General features: G+C 39.3%; 1 protein-coding gene and 1 long non-coding RNA gene across 4 annotated transcripts in view; one reads left to right on the top strand and one right to left on the bottom strand.

Moving 5' to 3' along the window:
* Nucleotides 1-13,533, top strand: part of LOC148647728 (uncharacterized) — a 492,485-nt gene that overhangs the window by 318,802 nt on the left and 160,150 nt on the right. The window lies entirely within an intron of this gene.
* The window catches only part of LOC148647738 (uncharacterized), a 187,194-nt gene that overhangs the window by 76,199 nt on the left and 97,462 nt on the right, over nucleotides 1-13,533 (bottom strand). The window lies entirely within an intron of this gene.

The raw sequence follows: 13,533 nt of genomic DNA on the forward strand, positions 1-13,533 counted from the left end.
GTTTTTTCTGTGCTGTTTATGTCTTTTTCTCTATTAATGCCAAAGGTATTCGGAATAGAGTTAAAAGAAAGGTGATTTTTCTGTTTCGTAAAAAGAAGAGACTTTCATTTTCATTTCATTTCATTTCAGACTTTCATTTTTTTCAAGAAAGTCAAGTCAATCTAATTTTCAGTTTTGGAAGAGTCAATGTGGAGATGACATCTGGATTTTTAGTGGTACTAATCACTCAACTGGTGTTGCCATCTTAAAGGGAATGTAAAGGGGAAAATTCTTTATTATAACGGACATCACTCTGGGTGGTGGATATTATTAGTAGTTGAGAAAAAGCAATATGTAATTGTTAATGTATATGCTACCACTAGCAAATCACAAAATGAACTTTTTTTTTCAAGAGTTAGAGATGAAAATAAAACAGGTCTTAGATTTTCTGAAGCAAGGATAATGTTGGGAGGAGATTTTAATACTGTGCCTAATGAGTCCTTCGATAGATGGCCCCTAAGGGTTAATAGTAGTTTGGAGTCAGTGGAATTGGAAATCTTATGTGTGGGTTTTGGGGGTAATTGATATTTGGAGATGTCTGAACCCAGGAGTAAGTGGTGTAATCGTGATTTTTCACAACAATCCAGAATTGATCTGTGGTTGATTTAGAAATAATTAGAAAGTCTACCTATTGATGTATTGACTGATCACAAGGGGATCTTTTTATCGGTTTGTATGTCTGGCCCTTTGAAACCTAAAAACTCAAATTATTGGAAGTTTCATAAGAATCTCTTGGATGATGAACAATTTGTTAAGGATGCTACTTCAATTATTAGAAAGAGTTATGACGAAGCTTCACGGTATAAATCATTTTCTAAGAATTGGGAATTTATTAAGTTCAAAATAAGACAACTTGCAATTAAAAGAAGTAAAGGTTTAGCTAATTCTAAAAGAATTAAAGAAGATACTATTATTTAAGATATAGTTGATCTCACTTTAACTACAAATTATAATCAGGAATTAAAGGATAAATTAATTTTGCTTCAGTTGCAGTTAGACCAGATTTATGAAGAGAAAGCAAGAGATGTGTTTGTAAGATTGAAACGAAAATGGCTGGAAGAAGGAGAAAAAAAATTCTAAATACTTTTATAATGTAGAAAAAAAGAAATCTGAGTTTAATTCGATTAACAAAATAAATATTAATGGTGCTATTTCAGATAATCCTAGAGAAATAGCCTCTTATGACCCTCACACCTGAAGAAGGCTCCACGGCCAAAACGTTGTGTTTTCTTTCTTCTTTTTTTCAGCATGGAATAAACCTATTACTTGTTCCTTTGCAGCCTACGCATGCTGATAAAGCTATCCACCTGATGATACTAATATATTTCTTAATGATAGTAGAAAGTTAGCTAAGACAATAGAAGACATACAGTAGGTACATTTTCTTTGGTGTCAGGATTATATCTAAATTTTAATAAATGTGAATTATTCTCCCTTAAGGACTCGGAGTTAATTGTTGCTGACACTATACCTGTAAAAAAGTGGTGACTTACTTGAGGATTATAATTTTGAACCTAAGACAAATACTTTATAACTTAATTTGGAAAAACAAACCCCATTATATAAGAAAGTCTCTTCAAACTCAACCTAGGAATCACAGTGGATTGAATGTCTTGGATTTGTATACTGCTAATATTATCTTTAAAAGCAATTGGATTAGAAATGATACTATAAACACATATTATATGGAATTTGATTTGGTTTTTCAATATATAGGTGATCTCGAATTTTTGTTAAAATGTAATTTTGATATTAATATAATTCCTCTTAAATTGTCGAATTTTCATAAACAAGTTTTATTATGTTGGAATTTAATATATAAGCATAACTTTTCACCACATACTGTACATATTATATTTGTAATAATAAAGATACAAGGTATATTTTTTCTGACTTGGTATGATAACAAAATCTGGCTAGTGGCCCAATTGTTAAATGAAGAGGGAAGATCGTTCGCATATACAGAATTTTTGGAAAAAGTTAAAGATTCCCATCACTCTCTATGAATATGCAATAGTCTTTGATGCTATTCCTGAGAAAGTGGTGAGGCTGTTTAGAGCTAGTTTCGGCCATGCTAATAGAGTATCTTCTGATTTCTCTGATAATTTATTTTTGAATGCAGTAGATATAAAAGATACAAAATGCAATAATCATTATATTAGGAACTTGTGCAATTCATATTTTATACCTTCTTGTATCTCCTTTTGGAATACTATGTTTAGGAAAATAAATTGGAAATTAGTTTGGACAATTGCTGATAGATACTGTCTACAAATAAAGTTAAAGAAATTTCATTAACTATGAACATTCAGATTGTTCATAGATTTTATCCTGTTAAATTGACACTTTCTAGAGTTAAACATGAACAAGATGACATGCATATTTTGTAATAATGAGAAGGAATCTTGGTTACATTTGTTTAACTGTATATATACTGTATACAAAACTGTTTTGGATAGATTTGCTAAATGTTATTGTTACAAATTCAAAGGTAACTGTTGAATTGAAAGATTTTGATATTATTTCATATTTTGTTAGATCTGATTTGGATAAAGGATATGTTTTTATTATTATCCGTTAATTATTTGGGCTAAATACTTCATCCACAAATGTAAATGGTCCAATACCACTCCCTCTATTCATGTTTTTAAAGTTGAATTCCTTTTTTATTTAAATTCTATTAGATATTTACAGAATCAAAAAGCAAGACACAATGGAAATATGTAAAAAGTATAATTTTTAGCTTTTACAATTGGGAATTCCTCTGGCTGTGAAGTGTCTATTTTAATATTCTGTCTCCTGTTTTATATTTCTGGTGTTTAAATAAAAAGTTATTTAAAATAAAGAGGATTCGGGTGCGCTGTTGCAAACGGGGGCGATGGACACCTCGCGTGACGTCACAGCGCTGCCTGCTGTTCGTGCTTGTCTTCCAGGGCATGTCGGCAGGTCGTTTTTAAACGACTTTGTTTTTCATTCTCCGCTCGCAGTTCGAGGGGATTGAATTTCATCTTGTCTATGCCTTCACAAAAGTAGTGACGCATCGTGTTCATGCATAGTGAGCAGTCTCGAATCCAAACGGGCGAAGTAAACTAGGGAAAACTTGACAATACCACCGTTTATTCACAGCTCTGTACTACTGAATGTATTTCCCCCGTACGAAAGTGACAGTACGAAGAACATAACACGTTCATTCAAAGTAAGCTAAATAAGGTAAACCTAAAAGCTTTGTAATATTAAATACGTGTACTATTAAATATTCCGTGTACAAAATACCCCGGAGGTAAAGAATATTCACCAGTCAAAATGGGGAGCCGAAATAAGAGCTTTTTGTCAAGACTGGAATACACATACACTGCAGTCCGTAAGTATGCGGACAGTGACACGGTTTGTGTTGCTGTGGCTCTATACTCCGGCACATACAGATGTAACCACCCTCCGATTAAAGCTGACATTCTTCATAGTGCTTGTTCCCTTTCAAATCCAACCTGCTGGAGTACAGAGCCAAAACAACTGCACTGTAGTATGAATCTGTAGGAGGCTAATGAAGTTATTTTGACCAACGCCTGAATGTTTTATTCTCCTTCTCCTCGCTTTGATGGGCTGGACCGTGAGACGTCACCGTTCAGCGAGCAGTCCACTGCTGCGAGCTCGCTGAGCCCCAGTTCTCAAGTTCTCTCTTCCCCTTGTTGACACGCTTCCGAAATCCGTCAGGGAGACGGGCACACGCTGACGTTAAATTTACTGAACGAGTGAATCCAAATGAAAGACGTTCAGAAAGGAATTTAAGTTTTAGTATGACATTCTCTGGTGCTGTTGGGATTTAAAGCTTTCGTGGCTCCAGATTGGAATAAAGTGCAGAAATGTAAATTGGAATATTTTGAAATTCCTGGGTGGAGGGTCTTGACTTATTGTTGAGATGCCAGATGATCTTCTGCACTGGAATATTTTATTGCAAGTGCATTTATCTGCAGTTAGAATGGAACTATCAACTAAAGCTAAAAAAGGTTTGGAAAAGATGATAGTTGTTGTATACATTTTTGAAGTCTTCCTTGAATGGAGCAGAAAAAACCCCAAAAGAGATTAATCAGTGTGTTTCCCCCTGCTCTGTGTGGGACAGCGAGTCTTCCCCAGTGACTGCTGATCACTGTTCTCTTTCTCTGCCAGCTGTCAAACTGAAATGTGCCTTGAGGATTCACACAAAGTTGATAAAAAGAATAACAAATGTAAATAAAACACTAAACAACAGAGAGAATCAAGATGGCTGCTAGAGAAATGTGTGGGGTATAAATCAATGGGCCACAGAGCGGTGGCTCTGTGGCTCAGAATCTGTGCTTGTGGCTGGAAGGTTGCCGGTTCAAATCTCATGGATGGCAGAGGAATCCTACTCTGTTGGGCCCCTGAGCAAGGCCCTTAATCCTAGCTGCTCCAGGGGCGCTGTACAATGGCAGACCCTGTGCTCTGACCCCAGGCTCTCTCCCTGTCTGTGTGTTTCATGGAGAGCAAGCTGGGGTATGCAAAAAGACAAATTCCAAATACAAGACATTGTATAGGTCTAATAAAGTGATGTTATGTTAATTGGTTGGCTTTGGAGTCTCTGTTGCCCTTTCCTATACTGATTTATCTTTTGCATTTTAACAGTGGATGTTTTTGTGACAGCATGTGAGACGGGGTTACAGAGAGTTTATACTTTGGCCTTGTGAAGCCTTTACCCTCCATAAGCCTGTCTCTTGTTTTCCTTGTGCAGAGGATTACATTCCTCTTATGTTACTTTAAAACATAAGTCAACCACATGTGTTTTGAATTTTTGCCTGTATTTTTTCTTCACATCTGGGATTTCATGACTCATGTTTATCTTTGCCTTTGACTTATGTTAACTCCTAGTGTCTGTTTGGAATGGACCTGATAACACTACACTTGCAAATACCTCTGGCTCCTTTTCTGATTCTCACACGTGTTTTATTGCCATCTTGATATCTCACAGTATATGCACGTCATCGTAATTCCTCTACCCCAGAATAAAAAATAACACTTGTGACATGGATTTCAGATGGTCACCTCGAGGAGCACAGAGTCTTGCAGGTGCAAAGGCAGGTGAAGACACAATAACAATGTAGTGGGCTGCCTGGCTATGAGATGCTATATGTGCAACCAGCTCTGGATGTCTCTCCAGCTTCTGCCCGGTATGAAATAGTAGTAGTTCAGGTGGGTAGCTGCTTCAGCATGCGTAGGCTGCAAAGGAACAAGTAATAAGTTTATTCCATGCTGAAAAAAAGAAGAAAGAGAACACAACGTTTCGGCCGTGGAGCCTTCTTCAGGTGAGAAATAGTAGTGTTTGGTGCCTCGGCTTCCAGAAGACAGCAGACTGTTTCTAATTCAGGATTTCGACACCATACTTTCAATGTCTCGTATAAGCCATTTCTTAACAATTATTTCCTGTTCTTTGCTGTCGTGGAGAAAAGAGGTTGTGAAATATGATTGAGGCAGTGCTGTGAAAGAGCAAATCTCTTTGTGGTTGTGATAACAGCAGGCCACAGCACACCAACTGTGTTCAAGTGTTCTCTCCTTCCTTTGTGGTTTTGTTTTGGCTGTTTTTTCAAGAACAAAGCTTGTACTATAAGCAAGTGGCTGGAGAACATGAAACAGAAAACTTTTTTGAGTTTCCCTCACTACAGTTTTATTAGATTTGAATATCATAGTATACCAGTTGTTTCGGTATACTTTCTATTAACACCTACAACTGTGATTGCATTTTTTAATATGAAAATCCTATTTTTTGATGTGTAAGAGGACATAAAGTCATGATGGCGACTGTAGATAATTCACCTCCTCTTCCTTATCATTAAGGGTAAAATTAAATGCTTCATCCTTGGTCTCAGAGATTTTTGTGTTTTATAGACTCACTTGTACTTGTGTTCTTTTCCGCAGCCTGAAACGGATCCTAGTTTCAGGATAATTCTGGTTTTGGATGTCTTTCTGCAATAGGATGCAAACAGAGAGATCAGTATGATCATGGCTGCTAGAGGTGAAATGGGGAGCTATCGGTTTGGAGAGATCTTTGGTCTTTGATCCTCTCAGCTCTGATGCCAGAGCCTGGTCCAGACCTGTCCGATTCAAGGACTTTATCACGTTTGATGTCTTTTGTTGTGTTTGTCCATTCTACTTCCGGCAATCCTTTTTTTGCAAATAAGAAGCCACTCTTCCCTTGTCTGGAAGAGTTGTGTTCTTTTCATTTTCTGGAGGGCTGGGGTGTTATTTTTTGTGTTTTTGCCATTTTCTGTGAGTTACACAATAAAGAGCTGACATCTGTGAAACCTGGCTGCCTCAGTTTTTTGTTTTCCAGGGCATAAGAGTGACATCTAGAGGCCAAGGGCAGGTGCTAAAGAGGCAGACAGGTTTTGGACCATCCAGGAGGTTTGATATATGCACCCTTTTTACTTGCTGTCGCAGAAATATTGGTCCATATAATCAAAAGACCACTGATAACAGACAGGCCTTCAATCAATCATTTGGTTTCATTTTTCTCCTGCCTGTTGCAGCTTGCTCAGCTGAGTGCTCATTAGTGAATTCTGCTTCCAATTTCTAGACTGCTGCTCACCAGATCAGTCAGTACAGTAGCAGTAATGAATTGTCTCCATTTTCTGACACTAGCAAAGTCATAAACCACTCTCCACACATACCTAAAATCAGTGTAAATATTAAATATTTCTTCTTTCTCTTGCCTGTGCTGACTGAGACGGCTCATAAAGCTCTTGCATCTATAATCTCATGAAGTGAGACCACTGCATATCCAGAAACCCTTTTCCACCTACCATGAAGCTAGAACCATTAGTTCAGGCAGGATTCTCTAGCGGTTCTTCTGGCAACTCGGTTCTCAAAGGTTCCCAATAAAAATGCTTGGGCACATGCTCCTCACCTTCATCTGGTAATAGCATTAAAGCAACCAGATTTTGAGGGGGTGATTTTTGAATTTCAGTACCAGGTGCTATCAAATGCACAGCCCAACCTGTCCAATGAGCTGCTGTAATCTTTCGAGATCTTCCTTGTGCTAAAACTTTTATGTACAACATGTGGCACGCAAACAGTTAAGGGATCATCAACAACAATCCCTGAAGTGAGCTGCACAGCTGAGCTTGCAGCTTTCACAGCTCTGAGACATGTAGGGAAGCCCACAGCTACTGGATCTAACTTCTGCCTGTAAAACCCAACTGGTCTGTTTCTGTCTCCATGCTTTTGTGTTGAACTGCACTCATATGACCTTGATGTTCATGTACAAAAAGCTTAAATGGTTTCTCTGGCTGTGGCACACCTAATTCTGGTGCACTGCACAGTGTCTGAAAAATTCACATTCTCCATTCCATACTCCCCTCTCACCAGGTGATTTGTTTAATTCAATTAGTTTAATTTGGAAAACTCTAAAACACTATGGCGATCCTACAGTATGTTGTGGAAAGGGACTCTCTCTTCTGTTTCTCCATGAAACTATCCCAAGATAATCCCTTCGGTTGTTTATTCTTAAACCAACAATCGTGTTTTAGATGCCCACAGTTATAACATATTGGAGACCTCCTGGCTTCTGGGCTTGAGGTCGCCAGTTCTTCCCATTAGAAATTTGACAGCCTCAACCAAGGCCTCCTGACTGATCCACCATTATCTTACTCACCTTACTATTTTCCACATTTTGTTCTGCTTAATCAGCTCTCTTCTTGTGACTTCCCAAGTTCGGTCAACTTACTTGCCTTAACAGAATCTTCTGCAATTCCAGCTTTATAGCCACAAACACCATTTACCCTGTGACAGTATTCCAGGAGTATCACACTCTACAGATCCTGCCTTACATAAATGCACCTCTCAACACACCCACCTGTCCATAAACTCCCACACAGATTCATCTTTCTTTTGTGAACATGCTGTTGTTTTCTCTCAACTCAAATACTTTGATTTAGTCAGCCTACTTCCATCATGTCTCAGACCATTATTTCATACTTATCAACTGTGTCACTATTTGCAATGAGACCCTTCCTAGTCTGGACATCTCTTGACATTTTTTCCTAACCCTCAGGTATCATTTTAGCCCTCAATATAGACTGCATGTCTATCTGATGAATTTCGCTTACTTGTGCCCAAAATTCCACTGGATTTTTATACATATTAGGCAAGTCTTTTATCAGACCTTACATCTCACTCAGCGCTTAGTTCTAGTAACTATTTTCATCTCTTCTGCCCAGTCTCCTTCCTCAAGCATCTTAGGGCTAGCTTTCTCCTTTTTCATCCTGACCGTTTTTCCATCCTTGTCTGCCCCTAACATACAGTACACCCTGTAGGTTCCTCCTGTTTCACGTTCCATTGTGACCAAACAGCCCTAATAAGAAATTAGGTTTTAACTCCCTCCACCAGATCACCCTCCTGAAGAGACTCAGTGGGTAATTCAGAATATAATCTTTGACAACCGGGGGGATTATCACTGCTGCTGTTTATTATAATACATTTTTCCAACTCATCGAAGCAAATTCATTGATATTTCTAGGAGTCTAACACCCTAAGTAGGTAATCTCTTAAGTAGGTTTCTCACCGGTGAGTCCAGTTGTCTGATAACCTTGTACGTACGTATTAACGAATTTCCCTGTGTATCTGGGGTGTCTCCTCTGGTGGATTAAGATGACACTCCAGATCTAGCTGCCCTGTTACAGGCAGATAGAAGATGCTGCTACTGCGCTGCTACCTGTGCAACATCTTAACTAAACACCTGCAGCAACAAAATATCTTAGCTAAAGTTGTATCCATGGATAGCTCAGCTTGTTTTTAAACACAATGAAGACCCATATTTCATTATAATATTTTCCTGGGGGTGAATGGAGGGCTCACATATTGGATGAAAGAGTTCCTTAGTAACAGACCACCCACAAAGTCTCCTTATGAATGGTATACACTTTGAGGAATTGGTCTGAATGGATGGTCAATGATGGTGTTTTTTAACTATCCTTCTCCAAGACTGCGATCAGACTGGTATATTTTGGAGCAGGGTGAGAGCAGACTGCAGTAATCTGAGCAGACTGCGATCAGACCGGTATATAAACTAAGATCACTTTATTGCCCATAAACAATTTCTTGTATTAGGAATATGTCTTTTTTGCATACCCCAACTTGTTCTCCATGAGACACACAGACAGGGAAAGAGGCTTGGGGTCTGAGCAAAGGGTCAGCCATTTATACGGCGCCCCTGGAGCAGGGTACAAACAGACTGCAGTAATCTGATCAGACCGCGATCAGACCGGTATACTCTGGAGCGGGGTGCAAACAGACTGCAGCAATCTGATCAGACCGTGATCAGACTGGTATACTCTGGAGCAGGGTGGGAGCAGACTGCGGTATTCTGATCAGACTGCCTCAGCAGTGAGAAGCTGGTGGTCAGCGTCTGGGGATCTCTACCCTGGCAAGACAGACCATCACAGATTTGAGCAGCTTCGGCTACAGAGTGGGATCTAAGCCAGACTCCAGGGCAGAACAGGACATTCGACTTTGGAGCAGTATCCTGGCGTCAAGAACCACAGGCAGGAATGCAGACAGGCTTCGGGATCCAGGGTGACACGACCACCAGGAGAGGGGTCTGAGGCTACTACTGGGGAATCAGAGTGCAGACGAGATCACACGGGACAGGGATAAAATAAAACCGGGATAAGGGAAAAATAAGTACAGATTGGAAACTAGGATGGGGGTGAAAATACAATGACGGAGTCCAATTGGCTCTATCTTTAGAGAGTGGTTATTTTCAGAAAAAAATGCAGATCACCTGTAGAAAATTGGAATTACTTGATGAGTCCTGGAAACAGTTTCTCAGGGCAACCACTAGGTGAGAGATGGCTTGCAGGACACGATCGTAACAATTTCAAAACAGTTTTTTAACACCTCTAATGAAGCCATATAATTGTAAAAACTACTAACATCATAATATGATATATATGTGATATAATATAATTATGAACAAGTAATAGGTTTATTCCATGCTGAAAAAAAGAAGAGAGAGATCACAACGTTTCGACCGTGGAGCCTTCTTCAGGTGTGAGAGAGACAGGGCAGTAGGCAAAGGTAATGTAGCGGGAGAACAAAGGTTGGGAGGGAGGAGGAGTGAGAGGCGGGAGCAGGGGACAGAAAGAGAGGCCAGTCAAGAGGTGTGAAGTCAGAATGGGTGCAGAGAGGTGTGAAATGAAACTTCCAATGAATGGAGAAAATTTAAAAGAACAGTAGTCTGTTGTTAAGGGAAGGGAGAATGTGTGATCCTAGCTGCAGAATAATTTTAGTTTCGGTGGTCTTTCTGATGTATGAGTTCGGAAAACCGTCTTTGAGAACACAGACAGAGAGATTAGAGTGGTCATGGCCGTCAGAGGTGAAATGAGTAACAATGGGCTTGGAGAGATCTTTAATCTTCACAGCCCTGACATGTTCTCTGAAGCGGTCTCCGAGTCTCCTTCCTGTTTCTCCAATGTAGATGGCTGGGCATTTACTGCAAGAGATACAGTAAATAACATTGCTGGAGGTACAAGATGCTGTCTGGGTTATCCGGAATTGTCCTGAGGGGCCTTGAATGAGTGTGGTTGTGGATGTGTACTTGCAGGTGATAGAGCGAGCTCTGTTGCAAGGGATAGTGCCTGGTGTGGATGGTTGTTGAGGGCGGTCAAGGGAGCTGTGAACAAGAAGGTTACGCAGATTAGGTGGTCGGCGATATGAGATGATAGGGCGATCAGAAAAGAGGGCCCCAATGGAGGGATCATCCTGTAGGATGGAAAAGTTGTGGTTAATGGTCCTGGGGATAGGAAGTGTGTTAGGGTGGTAAGGAAGCACCAAAGGAATGCGGTTGTTATGGCGGGAGTTCCTGATCGGGTTGATGGTCTGGGTGCTGTTTTTGGCTCGGGCAAGGGCCCTGTCAATCACACTGCTGGGGTATCCTCTGTTGATGAAAGATGAGTACATTTCGAGGGCTTGGTTCTCGAAGTCGATGTCGTTGCTGCATAGTCGTCGTAACCTAGGGAACTGTAAAAAAGTAAGAGAGTTTTTAGTGTGGTTGGGGTGAAATGAGCTGTACAGGTGGTAGCTGTGTGAATCTGTGGGTTTGTAATAAACTGAAGTGGACAGTCGGAGGTAGGTGATAGAGACGTTGATGTCTAGAAACGGAAGAGTAGTGGAAGATATGTTAACCGTATATTTGAGGGACGGGTGGAAGTTGGTGAAATGGTGCAGGAAGAACTCAAGCTGATCGTTGGAGCATGTGGCGGCACCGACACAGTCATCAATATATCGTTTGTAGAAGTCAGGGACATAGCCAGTGTAGGAAGCGAAGAAGCATTCTTCTACCCAGCCGACAAAAATGTTGGCATAGCTGGGTCCCATTCTGGTGCCCATGGCAACTCCACTGACCTGTTGGTAAAAAAGATTATTGAAATAGAATGCGTTCAGTGTGAGGACCAATTCTGCAAGGCATACCAGGGTGTGGGTGGGTGGATCAAGCACTGTGCGTTTGTCCAGCGTACACTTGAGGGCTGTAAGGCCGTCATTATAGGGAATGACAGTGTACAGTGATGTGATGTCCATGGTAATATGTAGCATTCGGTACCCTGAAATTGGAAATCATTAAAAAGTTGGAGCGCGTGGTTGGTGTCTTTGATGTATGAGGGAAGATCTTCAACCAGCGGTCTCATGAGGCTGTCGAGAAAGGCTGAGATGTAAGTAGTTGGACAGTTACATGCTGATACGATGGGGCGTCCAGGGGTGTCCGGTTTGTGGATTTTGGGGAGGAGGATCACACATTAGGAACACACATTCTCCCTTCCCTTAACAACAGACTACTGTTCTTTTAAATTTTCTCCATTCATTGGAAGTTTCATTTCACACCTCTCTGCACCCATTCTGACTTTACACCTCTTGATTGGCCTCTCTTTCTGTCCCCTGCTCCCGTCTCTCACTCCTCCACCCTCCCAACCTTTGTTCTCCCGCTACATTACCTTTGCCTACTGCCCTGTCTCTCTCACACCTGAAGAAGGCTCCATGGCCAAAACGTTATGTTCTCTTTCTTCTTTTTTTCAGCATGGAATAAACCTATTACTTGTTCCTTTGCAGCCTACGCATGCTGACGCAGCTACCCACCTGAACTATAATATAATTATAGCAACTATTAAGAAGACAAAAATAGCATCAAAATGTATAAAAAACTAAAATTTAGATTTAAAATTTTATAATTTAAAAATATACATTTTTTTGCCATTACAAAATTGTACTTGAAACTAAATGCTGTATACATGTAAAAATACAATTATTGTGATTTCTGGGCATCTTTAAATTCCCTTGCTCTTTCTGAGCCTTCTGGAGATTGTTGGTCTGGAGGTTAATTTATATCATTACTTTATTATTAGTTTTATTTTAATACTTGGGATATTGTGATAGGTAAAATAATCAGAAATGTGAATATAATGTACATATTATTTTATTGTGAGAAAAAGTCTTTTTTATGCCCAAGGGACATTTTATTAAAACGAAACCTTTTTTGGTTTTGACTGGAGTCAAACTCAAACTCCATCACATGATAGTGCAGAATTCTACCACTAAGCCACCCATATGTCTCTCTAAACGGTGTTTGATTTTCCACTACAACAGACCTAGTGAAAGGAGCAAGTCAACATCTTCCCAAAATAACCACAACAAGTGACCAACTTAAAAGATGTTGATGCAGAAAATGTTTATGAAGAAGGTGAAATACTGTTGTGTACCTTATTTTTTTTATTTTTTAGCCGCATTCTTAAATTAATATTAATGACTTTCAGTGACTTGATTATAATTGTACTTCTGTTATTTTTAGCTACCAAAATTTTCCTTAAGTTACTTCCATATAATATTCCATATTAGCATTCCCTATTAAGTGGACTTAAAAACGTATTACGTATTTTTGCAACAATAATTACAGCAAGCATTCATAGAAAAGGTTAAAACATAGGTTTTTATAAAGTATAAACTTAGTAATAATAAGAAGGAGCATGTCAAAATGTTTCCAAAATAACCACAGTAAGTGTCTGAGATAAAGACTTTGATGCAGAAAATGTTTTGGAAGAAGGTGTAATACGGTAGTGTACTTTATTTTTTATAACTACTACTACCAGCTATAAACAGTATGTATATTTATATTAATAAATTTATATTGTTTATGACATTCACAGACGTTATACTCCTGTTATTTTCTGTTGTCAGCTACCAAAATGTCCCTTTAGTTACATAATTTCATATAACTATATTTCACAGTGGATTTAAAGATGATAAACAGTAAGAAAACAGATTAGATGATTTAATTATTTCACTAACATCTAATGCACCACATGTACCACCTATCAATGTTTTTGGACAATGAATCACACACCATAATCACAGTTCCACCAGTGGGTAAAAAGGATTAATGCACGTCCTGAGTGGCTGCATCTGTATATTACCAGGTTCCATAGTGAGGGTGAACTTTTA

Source organism: Lepisosteus platostomus, chromosome 15 (genome assembly GCF_059453375.1).
Source record: "Lepisosteus platostomus isolate fLepPlt1 chromosome 15, fLepPlt1.hap1, whole genome shotgun sequence".
Classification (NCBI taxonomy): Eukaryota; Metazoa; Chordata; class Actinopteri; order Semionotiformes; family Lepisosteidae; genus Lepisosteus; species Lepisosteus platostomus.